Source organism: Bombina bombina, chromosome 1 (genome assembly GCF_027579735.1).
Source record: "Bombina bombina isolate aBomBom1 chromosome 1, aBomBom1.pri, whole genome shotgun sequence".
Taxonomy (NCBI): domain Eukaryota; kingdom Metazoa; phylum Chordata; class Amphibia; order Anura; family Bombinatoridae; genus Bombina; species Bombina bombina.
In genome coordinates this window covers 966,954,302-966,972,780 of record NC_069499.1, presented here as the reverse complement: position 1 = coordinate 966,972,780, position 18,479 = coordinate 966,954,302, and positions in this window count along the sequence as shown.

The following is an 18,479-nucleotide window of genomic DNA, read 5'->3' as shown; positions in this document are numbered from 1 at the left end:
TACCTCCATGTGCTCTGCATGCCGATCCTGAGCCTCAGCTACCTGTGAGTTGGGGTACATGACTGTGGCAGTGCCTCCACCTGACTGGGCATCCAGGGCAAGGATGGGTTTCCCAGACATGAACATAATAAATAACTACAACACACACAGTGATAACAGTAAAACAGTATGAACATGTATTAAAGGATTATGGCAAATAAAAGTAAGGCAAATAATACAGTGGCAAACTAACACACCAACTCTGTCTAACCAGGTCCAGCATCCTCCCAAACCACCTGCGAACCCACCCTCAGGCTTCACCCTAATGGCTGATGGGTACCAGTTGGTGCACAGAAATGTTGGGGGTAATCCATATGCATTTAAACAGTTACAACTCATAGGAAGCTGCAATCCACAGGAAGAGCTGTGTATAAGTATCTGTGATAGACAGTATGCCCTATCAGTATGACAGGGGGAGAGGATATTCCTTACCACTAAACAGGATTCAGCTGCACAGGCTGAAGAGGAGCTCCAGGGTTTGCTAGTCATTTACTTTGTCTGGATCCTGCTCCACAGCTCTCTCACAGGGTCAGACTGCAGCTGGCAGCATACACTAAATCAGCAGATCAGAGGAATGCTGTTACTTTACACAAGTTGAAGTCTCTATGCAGCTCATCTCACAGCCAGGCCTCACACACACATTCACTGCTCTGACATGTCTGATTCCTTCTGTGTCTTACACTCCTCTTTTTAGTTTCAACACCAGGATCTTCCCTATAGGCAGTCACTATATTCAGGTGCAAAAGTTTAACAGGAAAATGTGAGGGTCTACATATATAAATACATATATATATATATATATATATATATATATATATATATATATATATATATATATATATATATATATTCCTGTGTTCTGTATTTACATAGGGGAGGTTACAAAAGCCTGTGTCACCCTGGGAGGTTCACAGTTGGTTTGTTTGGAAGTATGCATTGTGTGGGTTGTGTGGGTGCTGGTTTAGGGTCCCAGGAAGGGGGAGACCTTGTCGTGGTCCTGGGCTTGATCCAAATATAACTGACTTCCCCCAGTTTTGCTTTTAAACATTACTGTGAATCCGCTGGTGAGTGCCAGGGTTTCTGTGTGTTGTGTTGATAATGTTTGTAATGCTTCCCTGTGGGCCTGTCACCCAGACTGCTCTGGGGTTAACTGCCTGGGTTGCTGGGAACTTTGCAGCTGTCTGTCAGTGTTCAGGGCTGTAGAGTTTGCTGTGGCTTAGGATGTGTACCCAGTCCAGTCGGTGAGTGTGGTCCATTCCTGTGTTTTGTATTTACATAGGGGAGGTTACAAAAGCCGGCGTCACACTGGGAGGTTCCCAGTTGGTTTGTTTGGAAGTATGCATTGTGTGGGTGCTGGTTTAGGGTCCCAGGAAGGGGGAGACTTTGTTGTGGTCCTGGGCTTGATCCCTTGGTGCCAAATGTAATTGACTTCCCCCAGTTTTGCTTTTAAACATTACTGTAAATCTGCTGGTGAGTGGCAGGTTTTCTGTGTGTTGTGTTGATAATGTTTGTAATGCTTCCCTGTGGTCCTGTCACCCAGGCTGCTCTGGGGTTAACTGCCTGGGTTGCTGGGAACTTTGCAGATGTCTGTCAGTGTTCAGGGCTGTGGAGTTTGCTGTGGCTTAGAATGTGTACCTAGTCCAGTCTGTGAGTGTGGTCCATTCCTGTGTTTTATATTTATTAGAAAAAATCAGATATAAATAGAATTATATATTGAAGAATAAATAGAGCATATTCTGTGAAGAACATGGGAATGTGAAATATTTATATTTCATGTCAAGTTAGCGCACTTGAGAATATGCAATCAGGTTAAATACGATAGGATTTGTGCCCAAGTAGGATGTTAGGTTTTTCCACTTTTCTACAATCTATTGAAGTCTATGGGGGAATACGTTAACATGGTCACGATAGTCGAAGTGAGGCTTTTTTTTTGTGTCAGGTTAGCCCTCCTTCTCAAACCTTTTACTTTCAACTAGTATTACGCGCACTACCCAACGCTTGCAAAGTTAACGCGTGAGCTAGAGAGCTAAATTGCATTTCACTTGCAAACTAGACCTAAATCTTGATTCTGCTCTATAGCAAACTTGATAGAAGTATCAGCTTTAAAAGTAAGTTTGCCCCTAGTTATATTTTGATGTGATACGTCTATCAAGTTTGCTAAACGGCTGAATCAAGATTTAAAGGGGCTTCCCTTGCATTGACATTTTAAATGCCACATAGTGATTGTATCAATAATTCTAGTTATGCATAGTGTTTTCACTTTGATGTTTATCTCACATGTTATCACCTGTATGTCCATTGCAATGGGAACTCTAATATCTCTAATTACTTCACTTCATATGGTCAAGTACATTAAATTCCCTTGTGCTATAGATATAACCATTAATATTATATATAAATAGATCAGTAAACAACTTAATGACTAGACATGTCATAGAACTAGTGAAGGTAAGTTAGTTGTAAGCCTGGATGCTTTGTGCGTATATCAGTGCCTCCCATCAGACAAACAAGAAAACTAATAAAATAGTACTAGGTATTGTCTCAAATAAGGGCAGAATCAAGCTTGAAAATAAGGTCTCATTACAGCTTAAAATACAAACTGATGTCTGTGTAAAACCTGAAAATTGTTTTCAAGCTAGAGAAGTCCATAACGTCTTGGAGCTAATGTTTGTCAAGTTATGCTGTGTACAGAATTCTGTGAGATTGAGATCACAAGGTTAAAATAAAAAGTGGAAAAGAGTTAGGTCAGACCAGCATGCTCACAGCTACCCTAATGCAAAGTTCATGTCAATCTAATTATTTATAGGATCCCTACTGTTTATGATGACACTGTATTCCTTTCTTAGTTGCTTTTCTGACAAAAAACCATTTGTCCTGTTTATTTACATCCGTAGATTTATTCATTAACAATGAAGGTATTTTCAATACATTTTTTTGCACTTAATGCCCATTGTGCAAACACCCAGGAAGCGTTGATCTAAATTAACACACTTAATGCATCTAGTCCAAGCAATGCATCCCACGCGTGTCTGGCAATAAAGGCTTTGTATAATATGCTGGTGCCTGATTTAGTCCTGATTAATCTTAGCCTGGGGTGTATAACACTTCATACACTTACTCATCCAAAATATCTATTTCCAACATTAACTCCTGAGCTACTCAAGTCTGCAGCATCTTTACTAAGGGCACCTCAGCTTATCATCTTAGACTGTGTATCATACTGTTATAAAGGTAAAATTTGAGGGATTCTTAATAAGGGACTTTTGTTGTCTGCAATTATGTAAGAGACTTCATACATTAGAACAGGTTTTTGAAAGCTATTGTTGCTGAAGGGCTAGATTATGAGTAGAGCGGTAGTTTGAGCTCCCGTTTGTGTGTTAACTCTGCTAGACAGAGTTTTTTGTGTGTGCGTCGTGTAGCACACATATTGCAAATAAGTAAAAAGTCTTCACACAAGCACTAACCCAAAGCACAAAAAAACAAAACTTTGAATATCGCAGCCACATTAATGTATTCCCGCATAGACTTCATTAAAGTGTGAAAAGTAGAAAAAAATTTTTAACACCCTTACTTGCGTGCAAAACCGATCGCAACATGAAATATGAATATTTCACATTCCAATGTTATTCCCATAGCAGAATATGTTCTATTTATTCTTAAATACACACACACATACATATACACGTATATATATATATATATATATATATATAATATAACAATGATTATGGTATGGGCTAGATTACAAATGGAGCTCTAATTTATCATGCTCCATTACAAGTGGCTGGTTATTGCTACTGCAAGCTCACGGTAGCATTTACCACTCAGAAAATTAACCAGAGATCAGATCTCTTATAAATTTTCTAAAAGTGCCCCGAATGCCCCCCAAATAAAGGGTCTTGGTTTTTATTAAAAAAAAACTACTGCACTAGGCAGTTTTTATGGGTTAAAAGTGGCGGTATGGGACTAAAAAAGTGCATTTACATTGTGGTCTATGGGAACTGTTTGTTCCCTGTAAATATTTATGTATATGCTTATATACATATATATTTATGTGTTAATAATATGTGTATATACACATAAATATATATGTACATAAGCATGAATGACCCCTAGCTCAAATGTCCATAGATACCCCCTCCCTTGACTTTCTTTTTGCAGGCCAATCTGACAGTAATATCTCTCTCTCCCCCAACTGATTTTAAAGTATATTTGCCAAAGTCTTTAAAGAAAATTCACAGACCAACATACTTCAGCTGCAACCAGGTAGCCTCTGGAAGATAGTTTCCCTCCCACCCCGCACCTCACCTCACCCACCCCAAGCTCACCCCACCAACACAACTTTCATTCTCCTAAACTGACAGCTGCAAACACTGATCAGCCTGATAACCCTGATAACCCTTTAGAATACTTACCCTCTCTCCCTCAAAATAGCTATATATCCCACATCGATAGAGTATATATATATACAGTATATATATATATATATATATATATATATATGTATCCAAAACACCAGAACTCGCCCACAAAGGAAAACTGCCTGGGTGCAAATTTGTAGAAGATATGAAGCCAAAAGAAAATGCACTCTCAGGACTTTCATAAACAGGTTACTTTTATTTCTGTAACGTTTTCGGAGGTCTTGCCTCCTTCATCAGCATGAATAAAGTGAAAACAAACAAACTCTTAAATAGTGACATACTCACTCCAAATCATTTCAAACCACTATCTTCACTGGCGCCAAAATTACCGGTGTTGGACCGCATAGTGCGTTCCAAATGTGCTAAGTGGCGGAAGTAGTGCGCCAAACTACTTCCGGTTGTCAAAATTCTGTAGCCGTAAAAAATCGGCTTAATATGTGTTAATGCCATTATTATAAAACCATTATGGCATATTATCTTAGAAACATAACAAACTCTTAACATGCAAAAGATTGTGCTATTACACTAAATAGTGATAGTAAGTGTGACAGCCGCTTGTTGCCATGACAACCTAAACAACGCTAGAATGTAACCCTGTTAGAAATACAGGAACAGACTAACAGTAATTATCTTTCAAGGTATATCACAGAGTGTGTCAAAGCAAGCATGCTGCTCGACTACAATATGTGTATTTAAAGAAAGTGTATGTATTGAAAAAAAAGGGGGGATGAAAAGATCTACTTATGAGTCGCGCCAGCTGGCATATTGTACTATATACATGTTGCTGTGTTAGCTTATATTGAGGATATTAAGCCAGTCTACCCAATATTCATTGAGGAGTCTCATATGGAGATGTATGCCTCCGATGTATTGCCTTCAATGTGTAAACGACTAACATACTAAAAAATATCATTTATCTGGGATCTCCCCATTGTCATGAGCTATTGACATGCATACTATTCATACCTTCCGTTAAAGCACCTTATTTACCTAAAATAAAAAAAATTTTGGTGAATTTTTACAACTCAAATACTTCTTATTGAGTGATGAGGTTATATATTTATACCATATTTAATTTCCATACTAAAGCTATGGGGGTCATATATAGCATATTCCACTTCCATCTTGTGGCTAGCAATGCCCCCATTCACACACTATCAAAACACTCCAAACAAGTTAACACAAATACAAATAAAAATAAAAATAAAAATAATAATAAAAATAAAAATAAAAACAATTGATATAGCGGTCTTTCCATTGACTTCAACGATATCCCACTCAGGATTGATTTAGCTCTAAAAGTCCATGATTCTCATGTATGCAGAATAAAGAGCGCCTGGTCATTTACTTCTGAATTTATATATGATGACCCGCTCTGTGTTTATTTATGTGCATTTTTCGGTGTCTGCGGTTACACCCTAGTCCTCTAGGTTAACGTGGCCTTTAGGATCGAATGCTTAATATGCATTGTGTTACCCTGGTTGTTCAACCATCAAATTATTGTCCATGTTATAATGTTCAATACTGGTCCTCTTCTGTTGTTATTTCTTCTTCCTAACATACTTGAGGATCTAGTGTCCAGCTTTGAATATGTGTAATGTTATTTGAGCTATGTGTGTAAAAAACCTGGTAACTCCAAGGAACCACTATCCGACTTCCACACAGGTATTAGAAATACCAAAGACTCCTATCCTTGGTGCTGTTTGCCAACGTGGTTAGGAGCACCCCTAGAACGAGGCACGCCGACCATGTGGCCCACAGAGTCATGATAGTCTAGGTGCCGTACCCTGCAATTGTATCACACTGTATAGCCACATTACATCAAAGCCTTGAAGTCAGGGGTGGTGTTGAGCCCACCTGGGTAAATGGTACCCAGTCGGTACATCCATTGTGCCTCCCGTTGCAGAAGTATTTTACCTCTGTCTCCCCCTCTATCTAGTGGGGGTACATGATCAATAAGTGTGTATCTTATTGATGCCACCGAATGTCTGTGTTCTGCACAGTGTCTCGCTACAGGTTGATCCGATTCCCCGGACTTGTGAGCCGACCTTATGGCATGCCGATGATTGGCCATCCTTTCTCTCAGGGTACCTGTCGTTTTACCGACATAATGCCAAGAGCATGGGCACACCAATAAGTAGATGACAAACGTGGTTGTGCAGGTAATCGAATGTCGTATATGGAACTGCCTGTTGGTATGGGGATGATTAAATGTTCTGGTACTTATAAGTCCATTACAGGTAGTACATCCTAGGCATCGATAAGATCCTCTGATGTTGGTATGTGTCCTGAGATTATAACTTGCCTTTGAGTCAATCTTGACTAATAAGTCTCGCAGATTTGTACCCCTCCTGTAACCAACCATGGGCGTAAGATGTTTACTAAACTGTAATTTTGGATCAGTGGAAACGATAGGCCAATGTGTCCTTAAAGAAAGTCCAGCATTTCTGGTACTAGGAGAAAATGTAGTTGCCAGTATGATTTTGTCATCCCTGGTTTGTCTGGGTTCTTGGGCCAGTAGTTGTGCTTGTGTTACTTGTGACACTTCCTTCATCATCTGACTGATATGTTGTGTCTTGTAGCCCCTCTCTGCAAATTTTGCACCCATTTCGGACAACTGGGTGGCTCCTAATATAGGGTCAGAATTATTTCTCACTGTTCTAATAAGCTGCGATTTCAGTATGCCCTTTAGTAATGCTGGGGGATGACAACTATCTGACCTCAGTAGGGAGTTCCTATCCGTGGGTTTGCTGAATAGTGTACATCCTAATCCCTGTGTGGTTTTATAAACTTTGAGGTCAAGAAAGTTAATAGACTGTATATCGCTCAAGATTTTAAATCTAACCGTGGTCTGTGTATTGTTGAATGTTTCAAACCACTCATGGAGGTCATCCATGCCCCCTCTCCAAATCAGAAAAATATCGTCGATATACCTACGGTAGAAAATGATAGATGAATCACATTTTCCCCATAGGTATATATTCTCGAAATGTGACATGAAGATATTAGCATAGGAGGGGGCCATGGATGACCCCATGGCCGTGCCCGCTATTTGAAGAAAGAATTTGTTTTCTAATCTAAAATAATTCTTGTGTAAACAAAATTCGATGAGAGATAGTAGGTATTCAATAGGAGGTCCCTCATAGAGGGGGTTATTCGTGAGGTGTGCCCTAACAGCTTCTAATCCCTCCCCATGGGGAATGATAGTGTATAGGCTGTTCACGTCCATGGTGACCAAAATATCACCAGGCTGGACGTGAACAGCCCCCAACAGTCTAATGAATTCGCTGGTATCCAGCAAAAAGGATTGTGTTCCCCTAACAACCGGATGTCATAGCAGGTCAATGTACTGTGACACCGGTTGGCACAAGGAATCCACTGCCGATACAATAGGACGACCCGGGGGTGCATTTGCATCTTTATGCACCTTCGGTATTGTATATAGTATGGGTATCCTTGGGTGCAGTGTAGTGCAATATTTTTTAATGTGTTCAGAGATGAAACCCTGTTCACAACCCATATGAATTAAATCATCCAATTGTTTTTTGTATGTACCTGTTGGATCACCCTTCAGAGCCATATACGTAGATGTATCTGAGAGTTGATGTACAGTATAGTTCAGAAGGACTATGGCTCCTCCCTTATCCGCTGGTCTAATGGTAAGGGAGGTGTCATCCTGTAGCGTTTTAATGGCTTTTCTTTCTATTTGTGTGAGATTGTGTTTCCATATAGAGTGTTCTCTGTCTTTATCTAGGTCTTGAGAGACCATACGAATAAAGGTCTTGGTGCTGGCGCTACAGTTTATAGGTTCAAATGAGCTTGGTATATGACATTGGCGTTCAATCACAGTCTTAGTGTTATCTGCTACAGTGTTCTGGAAAAACTCTTTAAGCTTTAAGGTTCTGCAAAATTTGTGAATATCAAGTTTCTGCTCATATTCATTGATTGTTGTGCTGGGAACAAATGATAGTCCCTTATTGAGCAGTTGTATTTCACCATTTGTCAGAACATGAGAGCTCAAATTAATTATTGCATCCCTCGCCTCCCCCTCCTTGGTGGTCTGTGTCTTGGTGCCCGCCCGCCTGATGTGGGGTCTCGTGTGTCTGCTCTCTGTGAGCGTGTTGTAACCCCTAAAAAATGTCTGGGTGTTGACTGTGCATTATATTGGTCAAAATTGTCACCTGTGCCCGGTGGGGTATAAGGCCTTGCACTATGAGCTCTCTCAGTATCGGTGGACTCAGCTCCACTTGTATCCACTGTATCAAAGCGTACACGCCTGTCTCGCTGCCTTCTCCTGGGCTGTATCTCTCTAGTGCCTGTAAGCCATTTATATACCTTGCCCTGAGAGTAATCTAACTTGACCGTATCCAGTTTTCTATTCTTAAATGTAATTAAGTCATTTTTGTATTTATCAATTTGAGTTTTGATTTTGGATAACCAGTTCTCTTGTTGGTCATTAGCAAGAATTGGGTTATGTGTTGTTTCAAAATGCTGAATTTCAGTTTTAACTTTAGCTAAGATAGAAGTGACTTCCTCAATGACCAACAATATTAAATCAAAAGGGCACCATGGACGTCACCATGGACGTGAACAGCCTATACACTATCATTCCCCATGGGGAGGGATTAGAAGCTGTTAGGGCACACCTCACGAATAACCCCCTCTATGAGGGACCTCCTATTGAATACCTACTATCTCTCATCAAATTTTGTTTACACAAGAATTATTTTAGATTCGAAAACAAATTCTTTCTTCAAATAGCGGGCACGGCCATGGGGTCATTCATGGCCCCCTCCTATGCTAATATCTTCATGTCACATTTCGAGAATATATACCTATGGGGAAAATGTGATTCATCTATCATTTTCTACCGTAGGTATATCGACGATATTTTTCTGATTTGGAGAGGGGGCATGGATGACCTCCATGAGTGGTTTGAAACATTCAACAATACACAGACCACGGTTAGATTTAAAATCTTGAGCGATATACAGTCTATTAACTTTCTTGACCTCAAAGTTTATAAAACCACACAGGGATTAGGATGTACACTATTCAGCAAACCCACGGATAGGAACTCCCTACTGAGGTCAGATAGTTGTCATCCCCCAGCATTACTAAAGGGCATACTGAAATCGCAGCTTATTAGAACAGTGAGAAATAATTCTGACCCTATATTAGGAGCCACCCAGTTGTCCGAAATGGGTGCAAAATTTGCAGAGAGGGGCTACAAGACACAGCATATCAGTCAGATGATGAAGGAAGTGTCACAAGTAACACAAGCACAACTACTGGCCCAAGAACCCAGACAAACCAGGGATGACAAAATCATACTGGCAACTACATTTTCTCCTAGTACCAGAAATGCTGGACTTTCTTTAAGGACACATTGGCCTATCGTTTCCACTGATCCAAAATTACAGTTTAGTAAACATCTTACGCCCATGGTTGGTTACAGGAGGGGTACAAATCTGCGAGACTTATTAGTCAAGACTGACTCGAAGGCAAGTTATAATCCCAGGACACATACCAACATCAGAGGATCTTATCGATGCCTAGGATGTACTACCTGTAATGGACTTATAAGTACCAGAACATTTAATCATCCCCATACCAACAGGCAGTTCCATATACGACATTCGATTACCTGCACAACCACGTTTGTCATCTACTTATTGGTGTGCCCATACTCTTGGCATTATGTCGGTAAAACGACAGGTACCCTGAGAGAAAGGATGGCCAATCATCGGCATGCCATAAGGTCGGCTCACAAGTCCGGGGAATCGGATCAACCTGTAGCGAGACACTGTGCAGAACACAGACATTCGGTGGCATCAATAAGATACACACTTATTGATCATGTACCCCCACTAGATAGAGGGGGAGACAGAGGTAAAATACTTCTGCAACGGGAGGCACAATGGATGTACCGACTGGGTACCATTTACCCAGGTGGGCTCAACACCACCCCTGACTTCAAGGCTTTGATGTAATGTGGCTATACAGTGTGATACAATTGCAGGGTACGGCACCTAGACTATCATGACTCTGTGGGCCACATGGTCGGCGTGCCTCGTTCTAGGGGTGCTCCTAACCACGTTGGCAAACAGCACCAGGGATAGGAGTCTTTGGTATTTCTAATACCTGTGTGGAAGTCGGATAGTGGTTCCTTGGAGTTACCAGGTTTTTTACACACATAGCTCAAATAACATTACACATATTCAAAGCTGGACACTAGATCCTCAAGTATGTTAGGAAGAAGAAATAACAACAGAAGAGGACCAGTATTGAACATTATAACATGGACAATAATTTGATGGTTGAACAACCAGGGTAACACAATGCATATTAAGCATTCGATCCTAAAGGCCACGTTAACCTAGAGGACTAGGGTGTAACCGCAGACACCGAAAAATGCACATAAATAAACACAGAGCGGGTCATCATATATAAATTCAGAAGTAAATGACCAGGCGCTCTTTATTCTGCATACATGAGAATCATGGACTTTTAGAGCTAAATCAATCCCGAGTGGGATATCGTTGAAGTCAATGGAAAGACCGCTATATCAATTGTTTTTATTTTTATTTTTATTATTATTTTTATTTTTATTTTTATTTGTATTTGTGTTAACTTGTTTGGAGTGTTTTGATAGTGAGTGAATGGGGGCATTGCTAGCCACAAGATGGAAGTGGAATATGCTATATATGACCCCCATAGCTTTAGTATGGAAATTAAATATGGTATAAATATATAACCTCATCACTCAATAAGAAGTATTTGAGTTGTACAAATTCACCAAAATTTTTTTTATTTTAGGTAAATAAGGTGCTTTAACGGAAGGTATGAATAGTATGCATGTCAATAGCTCATGACAATGGGGAGATCCCAGATAAATGATATTTTTTAGTATGTTAGTCGTTTACACATTGAAGGCAATACATCGGAGGCATACATCTCCATATGAGACTCCTCAATGAATATTGGGTAGACTGGCTTAATATCCTCAATATAAGCTAACACAGCAACATGTATATAGTACAATATGCCAGCTGGCGCGACTCATAAGTAGATCTTTTCATCCCCCCTTTTTTTTCAATACATACACTTTCTTTAAATACACATATTGTAGTCGAGCAGCATGCTTGCTTTGACACACTCTGTGATATACCTTGAAAGATAATTACTGTTAGTCTGTTCCTGTATTTCTAACAGGGTTACATTCTAGCGTTGTTTAGGTTGTCATGGCAACAAGCGGCTGTCACACTTACTATCACTATTTAGTGTAATAGCACAATCTTTTGCACGTTAAGAGTTTGTTATGTTTCTAAGATAATATGCCATAATGGTTTTATAATAATGGCATTAACACATATTAAGCCGATTTTTTACGGCTACAGAATTTTGACAACCGGAAGTAGTTTGGCGCACTACTTCCGCCACTTAGCACATTTGGAACGCACTATGCGGTCCAACACCGGTAATTTTGGCGCCAGTGAAGATAGTGGTTTGAAATGATTTGGAGTGAGTATGTCACTATTTAAGAGTTTGTTTGTTTTCACTTTATTCATGCTGATGAAGGAGGCAAGACCTCCGAAAACGTTACAGAAATAAAAGTAACCTGTTTATGAAAGTCCTGAGAGTGCATTTTCTTTTGGCTTCATATATATATATATATATATATACATATATATATATATATATATATATATATATATATATATATATATATATTTATTATATTGTACTATTTTTGTTTTATTTTCATCTACACACCTCATAGCACTAACATGAATCCAAATATGACCATACTGATATTCTTGACAACCCTTTTCTCACTCCAATTTTGTTTTACAACCATAAGCACACACCTCAAACTGGAAAACAAATTATCATACACCATGGTCTGCTCTGTTGCTGTAACTTATCTGCTGAGTACTGGTGGAGAGTTATGAAAAATAACCCTCCTACCCCCACCTCACAAAATTATAAAGTATCATATTCACTATATGGCCAATCAAAAACTATGTCCAAATTCCTATTCCTTATGTTACTTGCCCTTGCAAATGATGTAGAGTCTAACCCTGGTCCCCCAGCAAATTCCTTTCTTAGCCTTCCAACTAAAAAGGCTTCTCCTTTGTGCACTGTAATATCCGCAGCTTACTACCAAAAATTGATGCACTGCAAGCTTGGTGTTTACAATACAAGCCCAAAATCATTGTGATCTCTGAATCGTGGCTAACTGCAAAAATACCTGGCTCTGCTATTGCAATAAATGGGTATTCATGCCATATAAATGACAGAGCAAAAAGAAGATGCAGTATTGTAATTTATGTTGACAATTCCACAAAGTACACCCCCTTACAAAAACCTAACTCTCCTGACACCTTTGATTTCCTTTCTGGCAGAATTGAGATCCCGTGCAGTAAATCAATCATTGTTGCAGGATTCTACCGCCCACCTAGCTCCCCTGTGCATTCCATTTCTGACATAGCACATTTCCTTAGTGAAACCATAGCTCAAAACCCAAAAAGGGAAATTTTGGTTTTTGGAGATTTTAATATTGATTGGCTGAATCCAAAAAATAACAGTTGTAGCTCGCTGTTTAAATCTTTGCAGCTAACGCAATTAATCTCCTCCCCAACTTGCATAAACATCAAAAGCCATAATCACACCCTGCTCGACTGGATTCTCTCCACTTCTCACGACCGAATCCAGGAGGCAGGTGTTCTCCCTAACAATTTCAGTGACCACTGATTAGTGTACTGCGTGCGCAATATAAAGGCAACTAAATCCTCTCCCAAGGTTAAAATCACCAGGTCCTTCAAAAAATGTAATCTTCAATCATTTATAAATGACATCAAGAACCTCCCCTGGCACAGATTAAACCTAATCCCAGATCTAGACTCTGCAGTTGAATTCTTTCAGTCTGAACTCCTACAAGTTTGGAATTTACATGCCCCGCTGCGTAAGGTGAGAGTAAAAGAAACACACTTTAATTGGATCACAGCTGACCTCATTCAAATGTACCAGTTTTGAGTTTCATTGTGGTCAAAGTTCAAGTTTACTGGCTCTATGAATGATCACTGTGTATATAGAATATGCACTAAACAAACAAAATTGGCCAAGGCCCAATATTTCTGTGAAAATCTGAACAATAACATATCTAACCCTAGAAAGTTTTGAAAACTCAGAAATAACTTACAAAATCCACCAATCCACTCCCAACCCTTCACTGTCAATGTAGATAACCAAACCCTGCAACTCCCCTTAGAGGTAGCAAATGTCTTTAACAATTATTTTGTCGGATGCTCCGCCACCCTGATTGAAAAACTAATAAATGGCACGCATCCTGAAACTACAAATATGGATCAGGCCCCAATAAAAAAGCAAAGACCCAATATAGAGAAGTTCAATTTTAGACCTGTACTCATCAATGTCATTAAGAAACACCTTAATAATCTAAAAATGAAAAACCAGTCTGGACCTGATCAAATCCCAGCAATGCTGTGGAAGCTCAGTGCGCCGGCAATTGCTAAACCTGTCACAACCCTAATTAACGAATCCTTGATGTCTGGATACATACCCAAACTTAAGAAAACTGCAAGAGTAGTGCCTATTCATAAAAGTGGGGAGTTAACCTTGGTTTCTAACTATCCACCTATATCATTGCTCCCAGTATTGTCAAAAATATTAGAAATATGCATTCATACGCAATTTTGCGAGTATTACCAACAATCTAACTATCTGACCCCTGACCAATCAGGTTTTCACCCAAATCACTCCACTACAACTGCCCTCCTAAAAGTTTGCAACAACATCCAAACTGACATGGAACATGGAGAGTTATTTTCCTTGATTTTGCAAAGGCCTTTGACACAGTAGACCACGACATACTACTGCTCAAACTAAAAAACGCTGGTATTGCTGATCATCCGTTTCGATCATATGTATCGGATCAATCACAATATGTTTCCATTTCTGACAGTGACTCCCTCCCTCTCCCAGTCACGTGTGGTGTTCCCCAAGGTTCCATTCTTGGCCCCCTACTATTCACATTATTTCTAAATGATCTGCCCAATGTCTGCAAATGCTCAACTGTACACATGTACGCAGATGACACGGTAATCTGTGAAAACAATTCCGATCTGCCGCAGCTTGAAGCAGTGCTTCAAGACCAGTTCACAGAGGTAGAAAAGTAGATCTCAAAAACCAAAGTCTTATTAAACACTGACAAAACTGTCACAATGATCTTTGGAACGGGACCTAAATTGCACAATTTACAAAATTCCCATTGACGCATCAAAACAAAATCCAATTGCACGCTGACCGCAGTCCACTCTTTCAAATACTTGGGTATGTTGTAAGACCCCAAACTATCTTTTGGCCTCCACATAGAAAAACTTGCATCTAAACTTTATCCAAAACTAGGTGCCCGGTACAGAAACAAATCCTGCCTCAGCCCTACAGTAAAGGAAAAGATTGTACTGCAAATGCTGATGCCTATCATGGATTACAGGGACATAGTATACACACCTGCACCGCAAACTTACCTTAATAAACTTAATACATTGTATAACTCGTTCTGCCACTTTGTGCTACAATGTAACTACAGGACCCACCATTGTGACATGCTAAAAGAACTAAACTGGCTGACGCTGGAATCCAGACGCTCCCTCCATCTTGCCTGCCTTGTGTTTAAGAGCCTTTCTGGGAAGCTCCCACCCTACCTGAGCAGAATGCTCTCCCCGGCTATTCTGACCTCCTATAACCTCCGATCTAGTACCAGCACATTATTTAGCTTGCCTCAATACAAAAAGAAAGTAGCACAATCCTCCTTTTCCTACAGAGCACCACAATTATGGAATGACCTCCTACACACTTTCGAACCTTCCCCAAGCCTAATATCTTTTAAGAGATCCCTCTTTACATATCTCAAAACAAAATGCACCTGTCATGGTTGATTATATATTTCCTACCTGTTCTATGTTAAATTTTGTATATATTGTGTATTATTATTGTTTTGGAATTTTATTGTACCCTATTGTATCAATTCAATGTATTTTGGACCCAGGACATACTTGAAAATAATAGAAATCTCAATGTATCCTTCCTGGTAAAATATTTTATAACTAAATAAATATAAATACATATTTACATTTGCTGCTCATCAATGTGCAACTTACCCCCTTCGCTAGTTCTCATGCCATGTCTGACAGCATGAGAATGAGGCTCCCATTGGAGCCTATGGAAGCGCACTCTCGTGAGTGCAATGCTTCCGTGCAATGCAAACGCATGGTCACATTTAGTAACATAGTAACATAGTAGATGAGGTTGAAAAAAGACCGAAGTCCATCAAGTTCAACCTATACAAATCTAATATTTTTACAAAAAAGCTCCAGTTGAGCTTAAATTAATTTCATTAAAAGGTGACCCATTTAACACAAGCAATCATATCCCTGAATTCTGTTTCTAGCCAGAAATGTATCCAAACCATTTGAATTGCAGCTAACTCATAAAGCAATATTTTCACTCAATTTGTAATCTCAACTAGTAATCTGGCCCTATATAGGTATAGATATATACAGATACATATAAGAATATCTATTTAAAATACTTATAACATATTCCCTTTAGTAAAGAACATTGGAATGTAAAATAGTTGCAGTAAATACACACTAATGGAGCTTGAGGGCCCGTGTTTCTGGCGAGTTTTCAGACTCGTCAGAAACAGCAGTTATGAAGCAGCGGTCCATAACCGCTGCTCCATAACCCTGTCCGCCTGCTCTGAGCAGGCGGACAGACATCGCCACAATTCAACCCGATCGAGTACGATCGGGTTGATTGACACCCCCTGCAGGGGGCGGCATTGCACCAGCAGCTCACAAGAGCTGCTGGTGCAATGCTGAATACAGAGAGCGTATTGCTCTCCGCATTCAGCGATGTCTGTTGGACCTGATCCGCACTGTCGGATCAGGTCTGACAGACATTTGATAAATATGCCTCTAAAATACTTTATTAATTTTTTTATTTAAAAATAAGATATTTGGGGCGGAGCCAACAGCCGAGGCAAGCAGACACATATTTACAGAGCTCCTAGGCCTTAATTCACAAACTGCTTATTTTTAGCAAAATCCCAAACTACTCTTATAGATGGACTACCACTACCTAATCTATAATTAAAGGATTTCCTATCTGGAAGAATTATGCAGCAATATCGAGGTTTATTAGCTCCTCCAGGAGAGAGCCGTCACACTGGGAGTAGCGAAAACAGTAGGCCCTCCACCACTACCACTAGCTCAAAGTCTTACGGGACATATCCTGAAGCAACTCTCAAAGCGGAGGAAGATCCTGACATAATACTCATCTTGTTGGAAGCTTTTGGTAAACAGATGGATAATTGTTTTTCTGATCTATCAGACTCCCTAAAGTCTTTATCGAGGGGAGCGGCCATCAACGCTCTAACTGACATAGGCCCTGGAGATACACAGCTAGCAATGCCTCTAGAATGCTCACCGATGAAGCTACATCTACAGCCCTCGTTGCATATCATAAATAACTATGGCATTGGTGATTCATTGCAAAGCCACTGTGACCCGCTCCTGATTGACCCCACAGCCACAGTAATGTGCATCATAGCTACACCGGAGCGGACATCGCGGAACGCAGAGCCCTGCTGGCTACCTAGACCCAAACCTTACCCCACAGTAGAGGAGATGCTCCGCTTGCTTACTGACAGTGGGGAGCGGATTGATTGGTCAGAGGGAGACATGGATCTTATGCCTTCGCCATTTCTGCAGAGTCTGCAGCGGATGCCAAACGTTCTTATACCGCTGAACCCGGTTTGTGTGGATTTGGATCAGATACCTGATTGCACTCGCAGTTGTATAGACGTGGCGATTTCACATCTTGGGTCAGCTGTTATGAGCGCTGCTTTCTATGCTGAGAGAGTGCCAATTTCTTCTTTGAGAGATATAATGCAATATATCAGACCGGGCAACTTCCCTAGCTCTGCAGACTATCCAATACATAGTCCCAATAGAGAGCTAAAACCTGCACACTGGAGCAAGCTAATCAGATGTGGCGTGGGCTAGTTGAGCTCTCTCTTGCTACACGCTTGAGGACAGCTTGCTCATTATCAGTTCTTTTGCCCCTGGGATGTTATATGACTGTGTTATATTGTGGGCTTCTAGTTAATTTTTATTATCTTGTATTTGAGGATTGTTACCTGTTAGACATCAATTTTCATACATTTTTCTCCCACACTTTAGAACATATTTAGCGTTATCAACATCTATATATAAACTGCTGAGATGTGGGCATGTTTTCTAATGCAACTGTTTATTTCTCTTATGTACCTGGAGACGCAAATTTGGCTGTTATAATAGTCTTCTTTCAGTGAGCGACTAGGTATTGAACTTTTGCCCTTAACTTATCTCCTGTTTGGATGCAATCTGCTCAAAGGCACCAACCTCTTAATGAGACCCTCAAATTGTTATAGTTGCTTGTTATTAAGGTTTCATTCTAGTTATTTCATAGGATTACTTAATGTTATTTTAATTAGGCTCCCTGTTACATCAGTCATTGTGCAGACGTCCTAATTGCTACTGTTCAGATCCCTTTACCAATATGTCACTATTACTGTTATTGGACCCATGTACTTCTCTGTCCCTTCTGGTGTGTTCAGGGGTTAGATCACGCTGGTAACCTGCTCAATAGCATATATCTGGTCCAAATACCCATGTACACACTAGTCCACTAAAGTAGGGGGCATCTGTCAAGCTTGAATCTCTTCTGAGTTTACCTCCTAAGCTTCCATGTTAGTTGAGCAATCTTAGCCCCTCTATGTGCCAGAGGAATTAATCACCGTTAGGTTACGCATGGCATTCTCCTATAGCAGCCCTCATGTCATGCTCTGCTCAAACACTACGGTTAAACATCATTAGAGCTTTCCTACATATGCTTTACTTAAATATTAATATATAGTGTCCCCCACATATCATGTTAACTTAAGATTTT